Here is a 22589-nt window from a genome sequence, read left to right on the forward strand (position 1 = left end):
ATGTGATTCTTTACACCAAAATTCTATGGCATCTTTCTGAGATTGTCTGGCTTTCTTTTTCCATAGCGCTTCTTCTACCTTCAGGATGCACTCGGCATCCCATGTTCCTGTAACGGGCCATCTGTGTCTTTCTTCTAGGTGCTTAGTATAATCGGCCCATAAATCTAGGTACAGTATGGCATCTAAGCCATGCTTATGGTACATAAAATTTCCAGGAGTGTCCCTAGGGGGGATAGGAATTTCTTCCTCTAGCATTCCTTTCCTAGTTCCTATCTGTCTTAACTTATTGAAAAGCGGCATCTTGTTACTTAGTGCTGGATACTTGATACTTGTCACTTACTTCTGAACACAGCTAGTTACACAAAAACACGGTAATGTACACAAAACAGTCACTCATACCACGACATTAATCACATGAAATATTTTGAACAGTAATTACTACCCTTTATACTAGATGTACTGCTAAACAGCACAGATACACTGTCTAAAACAGTGCAGACCGTGTTTGCGTACCCAAACCCGTCTTTACCGGATACATAACAATGCACCCGTCTAGATGCGTCCCCAGCAACGGTACTCACCGGGAAGCACGGAACAGAAGGCCTCGGAAAACTTGACTGGACCGGACTGGACTCGACTCGACTCAATACGTGAATACTTCGGAACTTCGGAACTGGTGGGCCTCTTGACACCTCGGACCTTGCTTCTTTCGGCTAGGCTCTGGTCGGGATCCTCCGCACTCCTCACCGCCTCGTCTTGTTGCGTGCTTATCTAGGTTCCTGATCGATACTGTGACCTTATGCCCCTATTCGGCTATAAATCCATTTATTCCCTATATTCGCATAACCGTTCAAAGTGCGATTTTCTGAAAAGTCATCTCTGGCCTCACACGAACAGAGCCACATTCCAGCATGACTCTCTGCTACTTCCTTTGCGACCAATTAGTGCAATGACAGAGCAGCAGTCACTATCTGATATTCCTAGAGTTCTTCAACAAGATAAAAACTTAGCAAACCTGGAAATCCCCGCTTGCTATGTTTTGATTAGTAATGGAACTCTAATGAGCAACTGATAACTGTCACTTCCTAGTGACATCTTTAATTGACGTCTTATGTCCAGCAAACTTGCGTCAAACCCGGCACCTGTCAGGTATAAATATTACCAACGTTGCCTTAAGCAATGTTCGTTGCCTGTTGCTGATGCCAGCTGCCTGCATGACCCTGTGTTGGTAAAACTAGCACTCTGTCGCTGCAGCCTGCTATCCTGTGGTGGTGAAGCTGCTGATTACCATTATCGCCGCTACTGCGCGAACTATGGTGCAGTACGCTTAAGGAGCTGAACAGCCGTCCTCTGCGAAGACATCCAGCAGATTCCAGCTGCCCGCGGACGCTGTCCCCCCTCCTTCCTCGACGCGCTGAAGAGAGCCGCTGCCTTTCTCGTGCAGAGAAATCCAGTCCCGGCGCTTCCAGTTTACCCTCGCGGGTGACTGGGATATCGAGAGAGACCCCTGAAGGAGATACCAATCCTCCATCATTCTATTCAGAGGTATGGTGTTGACTAAACCCTTAGACGAGAATTCTTGAAACAAACCTTGGCAAAACCAACTTAACTTAAGCTACTTACTTACTTACTCCCCTTTTCACGTGTTAGGCTTAGGTCAGGCACACTGGGGTAGGCTTAGTTAGAAGCACCAGTTGAGTATGTTAGCCTAATGTATATATGACTGTATATATGTTTATTACTTTTAAACCATTGTATGGCTAAGAAACCATACCAATGCTTTTACAGTTCTATTTCGCAATACTTATCTTACTGTACGTACTTTTTATAATAACAGTTATTGCAATTGTGGCAATACATTTCTCTTGTACGAGAAGAAAGACTGTTCAATAAATGTTAACCCTTTATTGACAAACGCCCGTCTCTCTGTTCTCTACATCTCGTGAAAGTAAACTGCACTAGACTGACTGAGTGAAATACCTGTCTATTGTTTCACACGACCCTAGAGATTGACTCTTGATCTGAGGAGCAAAGTTGTCATGTTGCACGGTTGTTGGAAAACTGAATCCCTTCTTGTCTGTGCCAGGGAAGCTGATCACTTCCTATGCAGAGAAGAAAGTTTTCAGTGACCTCTGAGCTAGTTGGTAACACAACCTAATTAAGTTTAGCATAGTCAGTGGAGGCCTGGCATATCCGCAGTTCCACGTCGATACTACTGTTTATGTTATTCCAATGCGCAGGGCCTAGTGGGAAACTAGGAACTACACTACATGGCGCCCAAACGTTTGGTAAGGCGATAAACTAACGCAAGACTTATAGAGTAACTCAGTCGTGCATATTTCACAGACCCCTTTCTCCCGTAAATACTCCAATAGACGTCTGGAGTGGGTGAAAGGTTAAAATCCGCCCGACCTTAGTAGGAAGAGATTCCTATGTAAAGCTCCGGTTTATTCAACGTTGAAGGATACAGTGTTCCAAAATATTGTGCACCTAATCTTTGTCTCCTTGGAGACCTACTCTGCAAAGCCTGCATTTATAAAAAAAAAAAAATGACAGACAGTGAAGAAGAAAGGGAAGCAGTTAGACTGGCTTCCATTCTAATAGAGGAGGACTCGAGTCTCCTACAAGCAGACCCGGATGCTATTATCATCCCGGTTCACTTAAGAAGATCTATAACGTTAAAACTTATAGAAAACGGACTGACACCTCAGGGTGGTACAGTAATTTTCGTGATAGAGGCTCACGAGTATCGGCAGACAGAGGTATTCTATTCATGGATAAACTTTCCAGCGGCAAACGCTGCAACACAAGAGTTTCACTATTACAAAATAGAGGAACCTCCGGGAGAGTACGCTCCTTTCGAGGAGATTGAAATCCCACTTAAATTTCAAGAGCACCTGCTCTGGTTTAATGGCGCCCTAAAACACAATAATCGCATAACCAGGCTCGGTCCACTAGGTAGACCAGGAGCAACGTGGCCGGTTCTAGCCAGCTACACACCACATCCTGACATTGCAAGAATGTCAAGAGAAGAGCTGTTAGCACAGCTAAACACATTAATAAAAATACATAGGCAATTAGTCCAATATGTAATGCAGACTGCTACAGTCCAGCCAGCTGTTAATTCACACCAGCTGACCCCTCATCAGGGGAACACAAATAAAATTACACCACAGAACATACAGTCATGTCTGGGTAAAACACCCGTAAAACGGGAACAAATTCCTTTCTGGTTAGCACAGAAAATCACTCAAATAGAGGCAGTATTTCCTGATACTACCCCTATTGAGAAACACAGAATCTTGACCATCTGCCTTCCTATGGGAATCGCACCACACGTGGAGGACTGCGACACTTGGGGTACAGTCTTTGCTTCCATTTACACAAAAACACACGGTGTTCCGTCTATGGCGGTAATACCAGAAGTGCTAAAACAAATTCAAAATGAATTCGGTCCAGAGCCCGCTTTAAATCTAGGTATGAAATTACTGAAAGACTTCAAGCAGGTCACGGCTATATTATTAGCCAACATTAAAGGAGAAGCAGCATCTGTGGCGATTCGCCAGAAGTTGAGGGAAACAGATATAAAAGATCCTGTTGAGCTTGCAAAAATCATAGAAAAATGCTATGAAGAATTAGGTAGAGACAGCTTGGGTGGGAAACCAGTAAAGCCCCAACTGCTCGAAAATCCTGAAAAATTATTTATTAAAAATAATTTAAACACTCCTAAAAAGAGCTGGGATGGAAATAAACAATCCACTCCCAAGGAAAAAGTTTTCCAGTCCAGAGGAAGGTCTCCTCGACGGAGGGAAAGAACTCCGACTCGAGAACGCCAGTCTCCCCAACGGGAGCCCTCTGAGAAAAGATATAACCTTAGAAATAGGGATAATCTAAAAAAACCTGATAGATATCAAAGTATTGATACACGTCCCTCTCGATCTCTTCCACAGAATTCGGAAAGAAGAGGACGGTCAGACCCAGGAGAGCACACCAAGTCCAAAGACAAGGAACCTGCTCAGAGTAAAAAATCTCAATTTCCTAAAAAGAAGGTAGCCAGTATTAGAGTAATCAACCATGCCGAGGATACTGAGGACACAGTTGAAAAACGGGGAGTGGGCATTGACAATGTTGGACAGTGCAGCAGAAATCAGTATAGCGCGCAAGAACTTGATGAGTCATCTGGAGACAGTGGACACGAATGAATACATTCAGGTTGAAACTGCCGACGCCAGACTTAGCGAGCCCCATAAAATATACGAAATAACATTGCGTATAGAGGGTGATAAGACTAGGAAAATTAAGGGTCTATTTTGGGATAAGCTCTCAAAAGGCTATGATATTCTGTTAGCTGAAAAAGATTGGCCCCCGGAGTTTGTCAGGGAGTGCCCTCGTGGCGAAGAAGTGATTATGCCTGCCTTCTCGAATCACATACCGATTCATAAAAAATATACATATGCACGGAAATGGGCAGTAGCCCAGGCACCTGCATTGTATAAAAATCATGTAGGATGGGATGAGGACTCACCTCCTCACAAAATCCAACTAAAAAGTGAACCAACTGCCCAACGTCAGTATCCCATAAAGCAAGAAGCTAAAAAACAGGTCAGGGAGATCTTAGATCAACTTGAATACCAGGGGGTGATTGAAACATGCACCTCTCAAATGAACAATCCTTTGTTTCCTGTCTCCAAGCCAGACAATTCATATCGTCTAGTTTTGGACTACAGACATCTTAATACATGTTGCAAAACCTTTGCAGTACAAAACTCGCATAGTGCAGCCCTAATGAATAACATAGTTAGGAAAAAATATAAAACGACATTAGACATATCTAACGGTTTCTTTTGTCAAATCATTGCACCAGAAAGCAGATATTTGACCGCTTTCTCCGCATTTGGGTCGCAGAAAAAATTCTGTCGACTCCCACAGGGGTTCAAGAACAGCCCAGGACTATTCTCAGCTAGGGTAACAGAGTTACCACAAATCTATGATGATGAAGCATTATCTTACGTAGATGATATTTATCTCACAGATGACGACTTGGATACTCACTTGAAAAGAGTGAACACCATTATACTTGGGTTCGCAGCAGAGGGTTACAAATTCAACTTTAAAAAGTCCCGAATTGCCCATCTGACAGTACTGTTTTTAGGGTACGAATTATCAAGTGAAGGGAAAAGCCTAGCGGACAACTTCTTAGAGAAGTGCGCTGTACTCCAAGCTCCAAAAACGCTGAAGAATTTACAATCCATTCTAGGTTTTCTGAATTTCGGAAGAACTTACATCCTGAATTACGCAGAGAGGGTTAAACCTCTCTACGAACTAATTAAACCCGATTTTAAACAAATCAATTGGACTCAAGAACACACAGAAATTTTGAGATCACTGCAAACAGACATGTTAGCAAAAACAAAATTAGATACACGTGACAACACACGTGATCTTGTAATCCGAGTCATCCCAGGAAGATGCGGATTCACATACCTAACCTCTAATGAGGGAGAAAAGGTACCAATTTCAATTAAATCTCACTTGTACACACAAGCAGAAAAAACATTCAGTCACACAGAAAGAACTGTGAACGCAGTGCAAATCGCATTAGCAAATGAACGAGAACTAGCACACGGCAAAAGGATTAACATCCTCACAGCGGAATCCGCCTTCGAAGCGCTATTCAGCCCAGTAAACCTGCCTACAGTGTCACTGGATCCAAAATGGATACAGTGCATAGATTCTCTAGGAGCGGAAGACGTAAAATACTATTTCGCCCCGCAATACGAAGAACTGAATGATTTAGAGTATGAAGAAGAATATCCTCTGCCAATCGAAATTCTGCCTCTCCCATTATATGCCTGTATAATCTATACAGATAGCTCTGTACAGCATTTCAACGTAGAGAGAAAATCCTACGATGCAGCATGTGCGATCATTAAATGTCGTTGGCTGTGCGGTAAAATCAAACCGAAAATAACAAAAACTGAATCAGTAAAGTACTGTTCGGCTCAAAGAACTGAAATCAGATGTTTAAAGATGGCGCTCGAAAATGCAGAACGCGAATTCCCCACACTTATAGTGTGCGATTCTCATTTTTGCGTCAACTCTTACAACAATAAACTGCAGAGTTGGATCGAAAACAACTACAAAGATGACACAGGTGCCACAATAAAGCATAAAAAGCTCTGGAACGAGGTAGCTCTTTTATACAAAGAACTACAAAAGACTCACGTGATTCACGCACAGAGTCTTCGACGTGATGGCGTTCACGTTGCAGGGAATTCATTGGCTAATACAGCCACAGCGGAAGCAACTAAACCGGCTTCCGTAGCCACAAAAAAGCGTACAGATAAATACATAGACGGGGAAACCATGCTGGCAGTAAAAACGACCGTAAAAGGCGACTGTGCAGCACTACCCGTAAACTATCCACTCAATTATGCATACATAATCGATGCAAACTCCGTTCCTTTTGCTCGAATCCCTGGAGTGGGGGATAGAGTAATTCCAAACATGAACAGGAGAATATTTTTAATAGCAGACGCACATATGGGTTTGGGTCTGAGACACCAAACAATTAAGGAGTCACTGACTGAATTGCAATCAGTATTCTGGTGGCCGGGAAGGAGTGTAGAACACCAAATATATGCAAACAACTGTGAAAACTGCAATAGGGATCGCAGTAGCGAACCTTGCTACCGGCTACCAGTCAGAAAGAGCGTAACGCTGCCTGCACCCCAACCTGCGTCCTATTAATTAGTTAAGACGAAAAGCACTTTAAAAATGAGGCCTCCAGCACTCGGCTGATGCCTAGAACTGTTATAAAAGATTTGCGAGTCTTTATCGGCACATACGCAATTACCACGTTCCATTCTGACCAGGGTCCTGCTTTCAGCTCTCGAGCTTATAAGGAGGCCATGGCCAGCATGGGAATTGGGTTGCGGTATTCTTGTCCGTCGCATCCCGAAGGGAATAGTGTGGTAGAAAGAAAAAACCGTGACATAAAGCAATCTATAACAGCGAAGGTATTAGGTTCAGGCGCTGGGTGGGTCAAACATTTAATAAGTGTCCAGACTAGTCTTAACAACATGCCAAGAAATTCTCTAAAAGGTTTCAGCCCATACGAACTATTGTTCGGAATTAGAATGCGCGTTCAGGACCTCGATAGTCAGATGTCAGTGGTACAAGAAGAGACAACGCACTTTGATGTAAAGGATCGTTTGGCTGTTTTACAGGAACTGAATGAAACAAGAAAATCATTAAGCAACATAAAGTTAAAGCAACAGCCAAGTACCACTGACGAGGCACCACCCGCAACAGCCCCAGCAAGGCCTGTCTGGATTCCAAAGATTGGGGATCTAGTCAGAGAAAAGATCGCGGTTAAGAAGGAATTTGGGCCTTCTTACAGAAAAGCAGTACCTGTCTTAGCAGTCACCGGAACAAGATCAGTTGTGCTACCGCCCCTTGCTGGTAAAAAGGAGAACAGAGTCGTGTCCATCGATCTGGTAAAACCACAAGCATGTGGCCTATAATCAACAGTAGGCCCAGTGGACTCCCAAGAAACAACAGAATACCCAAACTTGCAACAATCCAAGAGGTTCAAACTGAAAGACTAATCACATTCGATCAGCCTGCAGTGCACAATGAAGGACTATGCAATAATGCCATGGAACTCGTGCCTCTTGAAACACAGATTGAAACAGTTCGTCAAGAAACAACACCAGTCTACAATGATGTGGCATCAGAAAGTGCTACCGAGAGACAGATTGAAAGAACAATCCCATCAATTGACAGAACTGCCTCTGGTTATTTCATCAACTTCGACAACTTCTCTGAAGATCAAAACGAGCCCGAAGTGATGCCAGAAATAAAAAAGTCTTTTAAAGAAAAAGCAACGGAACTCTTTCATCAACTGAAGGAAATCTACCTTGTTTCCCCTTGGCTAGAGTTCTGGTTCGGTCTAGGTGTATTTTTCCTCCTGCTTTGGCTCATCATGGTACTGTGTTTGGGAAAATTCATTGAGGGAAAATATATTACAATGGACACAGCAAGTCAGAACATCAACCTAGTCCTGAAACCACACAGATCATCCCACGTGAAGAAAAGAGAACTGTCAACAGTAAATGTCACAGCAATTCCAATACCTGGTGGGGTAGTATGGGAGAAAACAGACTATGAGATATATGGTCCGGTCGAAATCCTGAAGTATCCTCATCAACTAAAGGTTTCCTTAAGTGACTTTGTGACACCTAGTACATTCTCTGATGATTGGGACTTTAACAGTATTAATGACATGATGTCTGATTTAGTAATGTCAGCTAGATTCACAGATCATGATTATTTACAAGGTTCATCTAGTTATGAGCAGTTATTCTGTTACACCCATTATGGGGATCATTACTTGCATAAATCTGCACAGCCTAGAAATGTTTTTATGTATAATCAATGGGAACATTGTTCTACACCACCTAAAAGCAGTTCTAAAGCATTTTTTGAGAAATTCAAATACTTCTCAGGGTTTAACACAAGTAATGCACAAACGTTTTATTATAAACTGTTAGATAAAACAGGAATGAAAACAATGCTGACAAATTCTAAATTGATATATTCAGAAGCATTTTATGACAAAATGATGACATTTGGTTTTGATTATTAGAAAAATAATATTGAAACGAAAACAATTTGGGGTACAAAAGATTGGCAGGTGCAAGGAATAGAAGCACTATTTAGATCCTGCATGATACCAGAACAAATGTTATTTTTAAATGACACAATACACCAAACATCTTGTCTTGGCCTAGCTAAGAACAAAGACCTTAAAACACCGTCTATACCAAAGCCAATACCTGAAAATGTAACCGCAGATATTGAGTTAGACGTGTCACAAATTTCACATTTCAACAGAACACATCCTGATTGGAAAAAGTGGTTAATCTGGCCTACAGACACAAATAGCTGTCAAGATAGATTCCTGAACAAAACACAGGGTTTAAAAATGACCAGATTAGACCCTAGATACTCCCAGAGACAACATCCAGGGATTATAACAACATACAGTGTAGGGAAACTCTGCCTAGAATGGCTAACTTCATCCACACTGGCTGAAATTAAGCAACACTTGTCTTTACTAAAAGATGGTGCTGATTTGCGCGATTTCATTCTTGGACCACGCAAACAGCGTCAAAAGCGTTTCATAGCGACCAGTATCTATGCTGCTTACAACGAGGCTTGGAAAGTAAAGCAAATTGAAACTGCTGAAAAAATACGAGAAATTGATCGTATTTGGAGAAATCACTTTCTGTGGTAGACAATGGGTTAACGACTCTGTCTTCCAGAATATATTCGTTGGACAATATTGTATCCTCTGCCTTTGATGTGATAGACAGAGATTTGCTAATGTTACAACATGGCCAGTCTCAATTACGTTCTATTATAGAACTAGGCTGGACGCTGCAAAACCTTCGTTCAGGCTATGTGCCTTGGCGTTTAATCAACACAACGTCATTATTTTCCAGTTTTAACCTTACTGATAAACAGATCAGTTTGGCACAGAAAGGAGCAGACTATACAATCCTGAGCATCGAAAGACTCGAGAGATTACCATTGACAATGTCAGAGAGTCCTGTCATTGAATGGATAATACACGGAATTATCACAATTCCGATAACAACTTTCCGATTTAAAAAGTGCCTTGAGTACATACCTGCTGGCCAGTATGAACAATTGGGTAAAGGATATGTAAAATCCGAATGGAAATTACCATACACTCATTCTTGCTATAGTGACAGCGACAAAAATGTATTTCTTAGTGGTGAGAACTGTAAACATTCACTAAGCGGTATACTTTTGTGTCAGGGTATTAATTTACATGGAGCATGTGATGGGAATTCAAACAACCTTTCATGCCACCAGCTAGTCACACCTGCAACTCAGATAGAGCCCTTCTTTATGCAACTCGCGAACGGGAGTTACATTCTTAGAACGGATCACAGGTGTTGTGGCCTCGCGCCAGGGACAAGTTATCTAGTACATGTTACGTCCAGGGTCAAATGCTGTATGCAAGCATTGTTCCCGAGCGGGCCTCCAGACATAGTGACTCCCCTCTGGCCTCGTCTGAATCTCTATTCTATACGAATTGATACATTAAGCAAAGTGAAATCTGTACTTTTACAGACAACAGTGCCTATAACGTCATCTAAAGAGACGTATGATCTTCTAGTCGCAAGGACGGCTACTGAAGTCCATGACCTTTTATCAACAAATTGCCCCGTGCATTTCGTAGAAATATTCAGCCAACTCCTTAACATGTCTAGTGCAACAAGCATCCCAGGCATATTTAAGACAGTCTTTACGGGACTGCTAACACCCTTCCAGGCAATATTGGGAATCTTTCCTAATTTCGTGCACTCCATTTTTGGCGGCATACCATGATTTTTGGGACTCGTTGCAGGGATTCTATTTTTGACCCTCCTGCTACGTTATGGCAAGCCTCGGCTCAGACATAGCTCCCATGGGAATGGAAGAAACAATCCTAGCAATGCGCTACAGGGACAGGATAACTGACGTCCTCGGATTGGCCAGGCTGAGAGATCTAAACATGACCTGGTTCCTTTCATTCAGACCGATATGGCAAAATTGCATTTTACCTGTGCTACGATGTATGCTTTGCGGCGATGAATGCGTGTTGGACATCTGTCTTTCACTTCCATCAGCAGTACCAATGGACGTCGATACTTTGCTCAGTCCAATAACGGCTCACGCATTGTGTTGTCCCCAGCGGCTACCAATCCGGATGACGGCATTTGTGGAGACTCCTGTACTACAGCCAAGTGGTAACAGTGGAGCGAGTGACAAAAGCAACATCATCCAGGTACAACGTTCTGTGAGCATTGCTGGTCCTGCCTTCGATGACAGCAATCATTCTCACACCTGCCAAGTTACAGCGCTATCTAATTTGGTTGAACTATCACCTGAATTTGTAGACCAATTCTTTGAGAGCCTGTCTGATACGATGCTCTCACCCACAGAGAAACAATAACTTTTAGAAGCTTTCCGACACACAGTGTTCCCATGAACTCTGAATTCGGCCTTCAGTTTTGATCAACAAAAACTGCCAAGAGCTTTGGAAATCTATTTTCTTTGAATTGGACAATTTTTCTAATATTGACCTTTTTTGGCACGAACAATTCTTTGCTTAACGTAAAAACTATTCTTAGAGAACAGAAGCTTCACACTTCTATTCCTAAACACATCTAGAGACATAACAACATAACACCAGCCTCTAGCACACATGTTATTACAATGCATTTTTATGTGATGATTTATCTCGCATTTCTTCTGTCAGAGATACTTCATGTGTAATTCTTTATGCATAATCGTTCATTGATTTCATATGCAATAATTTTTGAATGATTTCTATGCTTTAAATAACGTACAGTACCTAAATTCCATGTATTACAAGTACGCCTATTTCGAATGCATTTATGTATTTTGGGGTGGGCAATGTTACACATGCATCTAATTGCTTTAGTTTTAGTAATTTTGATGGACATTAACCCGTGGAGTGGGTGTTGCGTGCTTATCTAGGTTCCTGATCGATACTGTGACCTTATGCCCCTATTCGGCTATAAATCCATTTATTCCCTATATTGGCATAACCGTTCAAAGTGCGATTTTCTGAAAAGTCATCTCTGGCCTCACACGAACAGAGCCACATTCCAGCATGACTCTCTGCTACTTCCTTTGCGACCAATTAGTGCAATGACAGAGCAGCAGTCACTATCTGATATTCCTAGATAACACTCCGAGTTCTTCAACAAGATAAAAACTTAGCAAACCTGGAAATCCCCGCTTGCTATGTTTTGATTAGTAATGGAACTCTAATGAGCAACTGATAACTGTCACTTCCTAGTGACATCTTTAATTGACGTCTTATGTCCAGCAAACTTGCGTCAAACCCGGCACCTGTCAGGTATAAATATTACCAACGTTGCCTTAAGCAATGTTCGTTGCCTGTTGCTGATGCCAGCTGCCTGCATGACCCTGTGTTGGTAAAACTAGCACTCTGTCGCTGCAGCCTGCTATCCTGTGGTGGTGAAGCTGCTGATTACCATTATCGCCGCTACTGCGCGAACTATGGTGCAGTACGCTTAAGGAGCTGAACAGCCGTCCTCTGCGAAGACATCCAGCAGATTCCAGCTGCCCGCGGACGCTGTCCCCCCTCCTTCCTCGACGCGCTGAAGAGAGCCGCTGCCTTTCTCGTGCAGAGAAATCCAGTCCCGGCGCTTCCGGTTTACCCTCACGGGTGACTGGGATATCGAGAGAGACCCCTGAAGGAGATACCAATCCTCCATCATTCTATTCAGAGGTATGGTGTTGACTAAACCCTTAGACGAGAATTCTTGAAACAAACCTTGGCAAAACCAACTTAACTTAAGCTACTTACTTACTACCCTTTTCACGTGTTAGGCTTAGGTCAGGCACACTGGGGTAGGCTTAGTTAGAAGCACCAGTTGAGTATGTTAGCCTAATGTATATATGACTGTATATATGTTTATTACTTTTAAACCATTGTATGGCTAAGAAACCATACCAATGCTTTTACAGTTCTATTTCGCAATACTTATCTTACTGTACGTACTTTTTATAATAACAGTCATTGCAATTGTGGCAATACATTTCTCTTGTACGAGAAGAAAGACTGTTCAATAAATGTTAACCCTTTATTGACAAACGCCTGTCTCTCTGTTCTCTCCATCTCGTGAAAGTAAACTGCACTAGACTGACTGAGTGAAATACCGGTCTATTGTTTCACACGACCCTAGAGATTGACTCTTGATCTGAGGAGCAAAGTTGTCATGTTGCACGGTTGTTGGAAAACTGAATCCCTTCTTGTCTGTGCCAGGGAAGCTGATCACTTCCTATGCAGAGAAGAAAGTTTCCAGTGACCTCTGAGCTAGTTGGTAACACAACCTAATTAAGTTTAGCATAGTCAGTGGAGGCCTGGAATATCCGCAGTTCCAAGTCGATACTACTGTTTATGTTATTCCAATGCGCAGGGCCTAGTGGTAAACTAGGAACTACACTACAGTCTGGGTGCTGATCGCAGTCTCCGTCACCTCCGTAGGCCTGAGGGAGATACAGGAAATCCTGCGGGTACGCGTAGGGTCCGTCACGACCGTGGCAGGGGACCAAGGCTGCAACGCACCAACCGGCGCGTGGGGTGGGGGAGGGGTCCCTATTCGGGCGCCAGAATAATGTGGTAAATATTTGATTTACCGTCTTCATTTCTATGCAGGTAAGTACTTAAACAAAAATAACTCAATCGGAAAGAAAGACGCAGAGTCCGTGGTGTTAGAGTTCTTAGGGGTTTTATTCCTTAAAAAGGAATGGGTCAGGTACCGGATATCGGGTTCCTGCCACCACTGGGGTGCAGGAAGGGATAGAGCATACTTTATTGACATTACATTACTTTTATACTTATTATACACAATAGAAGTCAATGCAGAAGGCGTAACAGCTGAGAGAGACAAGATAAAGATACACACGTGTTAGCAATACGTAATCAGAAGGCGTGAACTAAGGCGTGTACAGAGGTGTGTACAGAGGTGTGTTCTAGAAACGTCACATGTAAGCGTCAGAAGTGGGTGGCTCTATGACAGAATAGTGCAGAGTCAGCAGGAATCGGTAGCTAGGATGCGCGCGCAGCTGCATAACGTGTGATTGACGTAAAGTTGGAGGGTGCAGGGGACTTGACATTTACACTAGAGGAAAGAGACAGAAGTCTGGCATGTCAGATCAACTCGTTCCTATATCATATCTGGTATCTGATGTTTGGGAACCATATTATCTAGAAGGAAAAAGGTCTCTCGGACAGAGGCTATTCTATACTGACTGTGAGTGCGTGTATAAGCGTCTAGGTGTCTGCATGAGATGCGAGGGGGCATGGGCCTATCATGGTAACAGAGACTATGAATTACTTGGACGGAGACAGTGAGGCTGGGCCCTTTGCTCTGCAGCTGGAAGGATGTTTACTTAAACTAGTAGGCAGGAATGTATTTTTGAGGAGCGGAACAGATAATTCGAAGGTTGAATACAGTCTTGGCAGGCAACAGGCTGAGCTAAGCGCCGTGAGCCGCGCAGGGAGTAAGGCAGAGGTCACGGGTACAGGGGCCGGCCCGGGCTGAGGCATTTCAGAATCTGAAGGCAGGAAAAGGCTCGATGGCAGAATTCCGGGCCTACTTCGCCTGGGCTGGAAAAACGTGTAAAGTACACCACAAAAAGACGTTGGCAAGGCATACTTAGAAACTGACTATTCAACCCGTTCAGGGTGGGTCTGAAAGAGGACATGTTAACGTTGGACGCAAATGTGTTTGCGTCTTCATAGCTGGCACAGGAGGGAAGTTACATGCACTTTAAGTTCGTACATGGAGACGGTGGGGTACACGTTAGGGAACATTTCTTGACCATAAAATGTATATTTCCTCACTTCTCGAACCTAAGCACCAATGAGCTCTGCCAATAACCACTAGTCAGACCGAAGGTACTCAAGAAGTGAGCAGCACCCAGCTGGTCCACCAGCTTATCAGTCTTGGTCATCTAATTGGGTCTACCAAGTCGCTGACCTACTAAATTATCATAAATATTGGATCCATAACTTCCATCCCTTCAACCCACCCATTCCAACTACACAACACCCAATCACGCAATACACGATGAATTCAAGTCTCAAATGAAACACCATCCGCTCTTTTGATTTCTTTCAATCTCTGAACATACCTAGCTGGCTTCAGCCCAAATTGTCTGATTGGAGCTTCCTACATTCACTCATAGACCATTTGATCACCTATAGCTATTTTCCCAATGACTGCCGTACCTTACATATGCAAGTAACTCATTGAAGCTGCTTCCTTAAACACATTCAAAAACTGCATTCCGCAAGCATTCTCAAAGCTTACAAACATTTCCACATTAGCCTTGCCGTCCACACACAGATGTACAATCTCTGTTCTTGGCATGTAGAGCTTTACATTCACAAGCTGTGCACAGCCCGCCATCTAGTGTTGGGTCCGGATGTTTGCACTTAGTTTTCTTTGAATATGTTTTTTCCAGTCAAGGGATAGGTGACCCCTCCTTTCGTTGACAGTGCGCATGGGCATCGACTCCATTGTTAGATTGTTTTCCCGCAGAGGGTGGGAATGGAGTAATAGTAAAGAATAGAAATGTTCATGGTAATGTATGTAAATTAATAGAGAACTACAGCAATTACAGGCATCCGGGGAAGTGGGTGGGGGCATGTGCTTACTGGGTAAGTTCGAAATTTAGAAACTGATGCACAGCCTACTAGTCCTGTTGATCTTTTTGTTGGATGATTTCAATAAAAATAAACTTATTTTGCGGTGCTCCAAGGGTGGCATCTTCTGTCTCAGATGTCATACATAAGAAAATCAAAACGCGCTCCTAATGGCTCATTAGTTGCATCCCCTTCAGGCACACAGACTTCGATTCCTCGGATTTCAATAGACTCACATGGAACTCGAGGCAGCCATCTACTAAACATATTGATGCTCCCTGAGGAAGGGCTTATTAATACCCGAAATGCATTGGAGCCAGTAAAGATTTTGTGATGTCATGAAGGAATGAAATATTCTACAATAATGGAATGACTAATAAATTTCATTTATGAATAACTGCGAATAAAAAGTTAAGATTTACTCAATTCAATCAAACTTGTGGAGTCCTCAATTTTGGGAGGAACCTAAGCCTGTGTGCCTGAAGGGGATGCAAATAATGAGCCACTAGGAGCACGTTTTGATTTACTTACTGGGTAAGTAACATTATACGTTCAAGGCATGTGAGCTGTAGATCACATGCTGTGCGTAGACTATATATATACCAGTGACGGGCATGACTAATCAGTAAGGCTGAGTCCTCTAAACCAAAACAACATCCAGAATGCCAGTACTGATGGAAATTTCAAACAATTGAATGAATGGTGCAAAGATACTCAAACCATGCATCCAAAAGCTCATTAATAGCCTTTATTTTCAGTATTCAAAGAATACTTCCTTATTTGCAAAAAACATACAGGGAACATACTAATACATACAATACATCAAAAAAAACATATAACAGACCCCTTCAAAACATTACTAATTTCCATTACTCCCACAACATTTACAATCAAACTATCACAATCACTCCGTCTTCATTCAAACAATCACCATACTCACCACACACCACAGAGCCCTTTTGGGCCAATACAGCTTGTTCCACAACTCATGGAAAGGCCCTACCACCCACCATCATGCACCTGCGGCTGAGTTCATCCGCCCCGGTGTTCAGAGAACTTGCCAGGTGTTGAACCAAGGAAATGCCTTGATGTTCCACCCGCCCTGTTTGTTGCAATACCACATGGCAGTGGTGTTGTCTGTGAACACCTGCACTACTCTTCCCCGGACAAAGGGAAGGAAGGCCTTCAGTGCAAGACAAACCGCTCAGAGCTCCAGAATGTGGATGTGAAGCCCTGACTCCGTCGGACACCAAAGGCCTCTAATCTCGGCCTCTCCCATGTGGCTGCCCCATCCCAGAAGGGAGGCATCCGTCACCACAGTGTGGTCTGGTTGGGGAAGGGAGAGGGATCTGCCATTGACCCAATCCTGGTTCGTAAGCCACCAATGCAGTGGTCGAGCAGTGCCCTCGGAAATCTGGACGCAATGGGAGAGATTTCCCAGATGCTGCGCCCACTGGAACTTCAGGTCCCACTGCAGAGCCTGCATATGCCACCTGGCATGATCGATCAGCAGGATGCAGGAAGCCATGAGACCCAGCAGCCTCAGAGGTCAATCTGACCGTAACCCGGGACAGAGGCTGAAAGATTGGAATCATAGCCCGAAAATCCCAGTTCAGACAGCTCAGCTCACTGTTCGGGAGGATAGACCCGAAACTGTGTCGTGTCCAGAACCGCTCCGATGAAGAGGAGCTTCTAAGAGGGAATCAGGTGCGACTTTGGCACATTGATGGAGAACCCCAGCATATGCAGGAGGTTGGCCGTCGTCTGGAGGTGGGCAATGACTGCCTGGGGCGAGCCTGCCTTCAACAGCCAGTCGTCTAGATAGGGAAAGATGAAACCCCTGATCTGTGCAGATGAGCTGCGACCACCGCCATCGCTTTTTTGAACACCCGAGGGGCGCTGGTGAGGCCAAAGGGGAGCACGGTGAATTGAAAATGCTAGTCGCCCACCGTGAACCGCAGGTAATGCCAGTGGGCTTGCAGGACGGGGATATGGAAATAAGAGTCCTGCAAATCCAACAGTACCATCCAGTCTTGAGGGACGAGGGCAGAAAAGACCTGAGCAAGCGTCAACATCTTGAACTTCTCCTTCCAGAGGAAGCGATTGACGTCCATGAGGTCCAGGATAGGACACAGGCCCTTGTCCTTCTTGGGAACCAGAAAGTAGTGCGAGTAACAACCACGACCTACTTCTGGGACAGGAACGCGCTCCATGGCTCACCTGGCCAAGAGAGCTGTAACTGCCTGCTGGAGAAAGGCCAGATGATCCTCCGACATGCGGTGGTATTGCGGAGGCATGGCTGGAGGGGTAGTCTCGAAGGGGAGAGAGTAGCCCCTTGGACTATTTGCAAAACCCACCTGTCCGAAGTGAAGGTGCGCCAGTGGGAGAGGTGATGGAGAATCAAGCCGCCCACTGGCGTTTGATGGGCCTATAAGGTCGGACTAGGAGGGTTTGGAGGCTGCGGCAGAGGGGGTTGGTGGGCTGGCCCGCCAACTCGCCCCCTGAACCACGGCGTTGGTTCCTACGTCCCCGACTGCACGAATATATGGTAGCCGGTGGCCCTGGCTGGGAAGTAGCGGGGCACCCCTTCCATAGCCAAGAAAGGGGCGAAAAGCACACTGCACCAGATGGGAGGAGAGGCCCTAGGACTTGGCCATAGCCCGTGAGTCATTGAAGTGCTCTAAGGCATTGTCAGCTTTGTCACTAAAAAGGCGACAGCCATCCAAGGGCATGTCATCAAGGTGTTCTGGTCAACCCCTGAAAAGCCAGTGGACCTCATCCAGGTGTAGCGCTACCGACGTTGAAATGGTCCTGCCCAGAAAGTCGGCAGTGTCCAGCCCACAACAGATCATAAACTTGGCTGCATCTCTCCCGGCGGCGACAGCCTGGGAGAGAACTGCCCGGGCTTCCTCCGGACACGGAGGCAGCTCTTACGCCACCGTATCCCACACTGCCAAAGACACCTGCGGTGTTTACGGACCGCAGTCCTAAGATGGCGGAAGAGAAAAGTTTCTTCTCAAGATGGTACAGCTTCTTGGATTCTCTTTCATGTGGAGCGGTAGGGAAGGCGCTTTTGGAGGTGGAGGCTTGGACCGGGTGGGGCGGGGTGTTAGGAGAGGAAAGTGGGGTCGCCTGGAGCCGGGCAGTGGCTTTAGACGGTCATCCTGTCCACGGGAGCCCCTCTGTTGGCCCTGGACCAAGTGCCCAAAATAACGTTGGTGAGGGCCTCATTAAACAGAAGCAGGGGCTCCAAAGAGCTTGCCGCTGGTTGAAGCACCTCAGTCAGGAGGTTAGTCCTGACAGCCACCGTAGGAAGCTCAAGGTTGAGAGCCTCGGCCACGCTACACAACACCACAGCGTATGGCGTTCCCTCTTCCATAGCCACGGTAGGAGACAACTGCCAAGGAGGGTGAAGTGTCAAGATCATTGCCATCCCCCAGTTCCTCTCGCCAGTCCTGTTCTGCATCTAGCTGGTCAGTTAAAGGGTCACCTGACCCCTCCCAGTCCTCCTCATCTTCCTCTGGGTGCCACTGTTGTTGGAAAGGGACCCCAGGAGTGAACAGGGGCATGAAAACCCCACCTGGCACCGGATACGGCATCGGGCGACTCCGGTCTGGCTCCGTGTCCATGTTAGGAAGAAGGCTGGGGCCGACTCCGACCGGTTGGTCGGCTGGCGTCAAGCACGGTAATGGTGCAGACGGAAGCGAAGACCTAGGCCCCCCCAAACAATTCCACGGGGCCCGAAGGTATGTCGGCAGGGTTGGTCCGCCCAAAGAGGGCATGCATCCCCTCGTAGAACATACGAAGCTGGGCGGGGGTCGCTCCGGGTTCCGGAAAGGGAGGAAAGCTCGGAGTCGACCCTTCAGGCTCCACGCGCAAAGCCGCGGGAGTAGCACCACTCGCGCGTCGGGTCGGCCGGCCGACTAGTAGAAGTCAAAGAGCAACAATGCTTCTTCGACTTCTTCTTATGCTTCGACTTGCCCGACCCAGAGTGCGAAGACTTCGAGTCGGAATGATGGTGGCTCCCTCTCGACCGAGATTTCGAACGGCGCGGAGCCGACTGTCGTCATTAAAGCAGCTTTTGGGACCGCTCATGAAAAGCCTTCAGCGTCAACAACTAACAGTCGGAGCACGACTTGTGGTCGCGTTCCGGGAAAAAGAGGCACACGCGGTGTGGATCAGTCACTGACATAAATCGGGTACAGGAACCGCAGGCCTTAAAACCGGGGATCCCTTGTGCACCTGTTCGGAGTCTCGAAACATGACCGACAAAAGGCGAGAAAAACAGTCAAAAAATTACTGAGGTACCGCTCTTCCCAGATCTGCGCTGGGTAGTGCGGAAAAAGAAAGAACTGCCATCAGCGCGCGAGGGCGGCTTCTAAGTAGCTGCTGCGACGTCACCCAGGCGACCACGACGACGAACGCGGAACCGAGCGACGCCACCTTCCGACACGCAGAGGTACTGCTCAGGAAAAATCTTTCCAGATCCAGTCTGACACCTGGGGGTAATTCTAAGGTAAGGAATATATAACTAACGTGTTTCTTTCAAATATATAGCTGTCATGTTGACTGTACAAACCAAGGCAAGTTTGCCCTCCAAGTGAGTCTGCAACGCCTTGAGAGCTAGAAAGATTGCAAGTAATTCTAAATGATTGATGTGGAGCAACTTCTGCTGTTGGCTCTACTGGCCTTGCACTGTGTGTTGTTGGAGATGAACTTCCCAGCCAGTGAGGGAGGCGTCGGTTGTCAGTACTATCTGTGGAACCGGGTCTATGAAAGGCTGTCATTTTGACAACTTTTGTCTGTTCCACCACTGCAAAGAGGGAGGAGTACGGCCGCTTACTAACACTAGATCAGTTAATAGACCCTGTGACTGATTGCAGTGAATGACTAAGCATTCTTGAAGTGGACGCACCTGCAGCCTGGCATGTGGGACGATTACGATGCAAGATGCTATCATTCCCAGCAGTTGCATATAAACCTGAGCTGGAAGCCAATGACTGGGTTGTAACTGGAGAACTAAAGCCTGAATATTACGAATTCTGGCTGTGCAGGGAAACGCCAGAGCTTTTTGAGTTTCTAGCGTGGCTCCTAAGTAGTCCTGAGTATTGACTGGTTGGAGATGTGATTTTATCACATGGATTGTAAACCCTAGTTGATGTAGTAACTGAATTGTTCTGAAAGTGTACTGAAGACATTGCTGGTACATACTGGCTTTGATGAGCCAGTCATCCAAGTATGGGAAGACGTGTTTGCTCGGTCTGCTCAGGTGATCGGCTACTACCGCCATACACTTTGTGAAGACTCTGGGGGCAGTGGTGACTCCGAACGGGAGTACCTTGAATTGGAAGTGTTGACCTGCTACCACAAACCTGAGGAATTTGCGATGACCGGGGTGGACTGGAACATGAAAATAGACATCTTAAATCTAGAGTAGACAGAAAGTCGCCTTTATTTAGAAGAGGTAGTACTTGTTGAAGTGTTACCATATGGAAATTATCTGACTGAATGTAAAGATTGAGTTCTCCAAGATCTAATATTGTTCTGAGAGAACCATCTTTTTGGAGTATTAGGAAGTAAAAAGAGCACGCACCAGACCAGTGATGTTGTGGTGGTACGGGTTCTATAGCCCCTTTTAGAAGGAGAGACTGCACCTCTTGTTTGAGGAGGTGTAGGTGATCTGGTGAAAGTTTGTGTGACTTTGGTGGAATGTTTGGAGGAGTCTTGATGAACTCCAGGGAGTAACCAGAACAGATAATTTGTAGTACCCAATTGTCTCTATTGACTGCCAGATTGGTAGAAAATCTGAAAGTCTTCCTCTGACAGGTGTTAAGTGGTCGGGGGGGAAGTGTAGGCAAGTCACTGTTTTGTATTGGAGGGGGAGGTGCTTATGTTTGAATCCTTACCCCTGCCTTTGTCCCCTCTGAAGTAACCCCCAGAGGGAGAGGATTGGTTATTGCCCTTGAAGTTGGAGGTGGTGTCCAAGGAGGTATTTTTGGAGCCTCCGCTGTAGAAAGAGCACCGAAAGGAACCACAGCTTTATGTTGTTAGAGGGCTCCCATGGATTTGGCCATTTCAGTGTCTGTCTTCATCTTTTCTACTAGAATCTACCACTGGGCCAAATAGGTGTTCCTTATCAAAGGGTTTATTTAATATGGAGGTTTATACTTCGGGTTTGAACCCAGTTAAGCGGAGACAGGCAAGTCTCCTTAAAAGGACGCTGGTATATACAGCTCTAGCAGCAGTGTCGGCAGCATCTAGCAAGCATCTAATTGTATTGTTAGAAACAAGTTGTCCTTCATGCACCAGGTCTTGTGCTTTAGATGTATGTTCCTGGGGGAATAATTGGATTAATTGCCCCATCTCGTCCCAGTGTGCATGGTCGTATTGTGCTAGCAATGCCAGAGTGTTAGAGATACGCCACAAGTTTGTTGCCTGAGCGGCCACATTTTTCCCTTAAGCATCGGATACTTTCTCTGAGGGTGAGCATTTCCTATAGTTTGGAAGTTGGTACTTTTCCTTACATTTGACACAACCATGGAGTCTAATGGTAATTGTACCCTTATATATATTGGTTTCAATGTCAACTACATGCCTGATAATCCCTTTGAGCATGGGTAGTGTTTGTGATGTATTTTGCGGGCTGCTAATGGTTTCAAAGAGGAAATCCTCTTCTAGGGATTCTTTATGTACTAGCACCCCATGGTAGTTGGCAGCTCTACCCAGTAATTCAATGTAGCCTACATTGTCATCTGGTGGAGAGGGCTTCTTAGGGTACAAGTCGGGATCATTGTTTGAGGGCGAATTGATGTTGTAATCTTGCCAAGGGTCTTGTAGTGGCTGATCATCATACACATCCCCATAGCCATTCCTATCATCCTGGTTGTCAGTTGTATGTGGTGGTGACGGCTCAGGTGAAATTGGTTGAAAATGAGGGGAAGGAGGTGATGGAAGAGAAAGAGGAGGAGGTGATGGGTTTGTTCCAACAGTTATCTTCTTCAAAGTAATGTGACCTTTTTCTGTATCAGTATTTCTTTTTAAAGTCACTTTAGTGGTGAGGTTTCCAGTTTATGGATGAAGTTATAACACTTTCTGTTTCATATCCGTATTGTCAATCGGAGCATCAAAACTGTTTTTTTCGTGATTTCGGCACATCTGACTGTTTCATTGTCAAACGTATTGGTGCCGGAGTCTTAGGTGTTCGTGCCTTCGGATCTGAAGTGTGTTTCAGTGCCGAATGGTGAGGGTCAGAGCCGGACTTGTGTTTTGACCCCGAAGGTCTCGGATCTCGATTTGGGGTGAG

General features: G+C 45.2%; 1 protein-coding gene across 3 annotated transcripts in view; it reads right to left on the reverse strand.

Annotated features, from left to right (window-relative positions):
- Positions 1–22589, reverse strand: part of CNKSR1 (connector enhancer of kinase suppressor of Ras 1) — a 344769-nt gene that overhangs the window by 212492 nt on the left and 109688 nt on the right. The window lies entirely within an intron of this gene.

This window comes from Lissotriton vulgaris, chromosome 2_1, assembly GCF_964263255.1.
Source record: "Lissotriton vulgaris chromosome 2_1, aLisVul1.2, whole genome shotgun sequence".
In the NCBI taxonomy this organism is placed as follows: Eukaryota; Metazoa; Chordata; class Amphibia; order Caudata; family Salamandridae; genus Lissotriton; species Lissotriton vulgaris.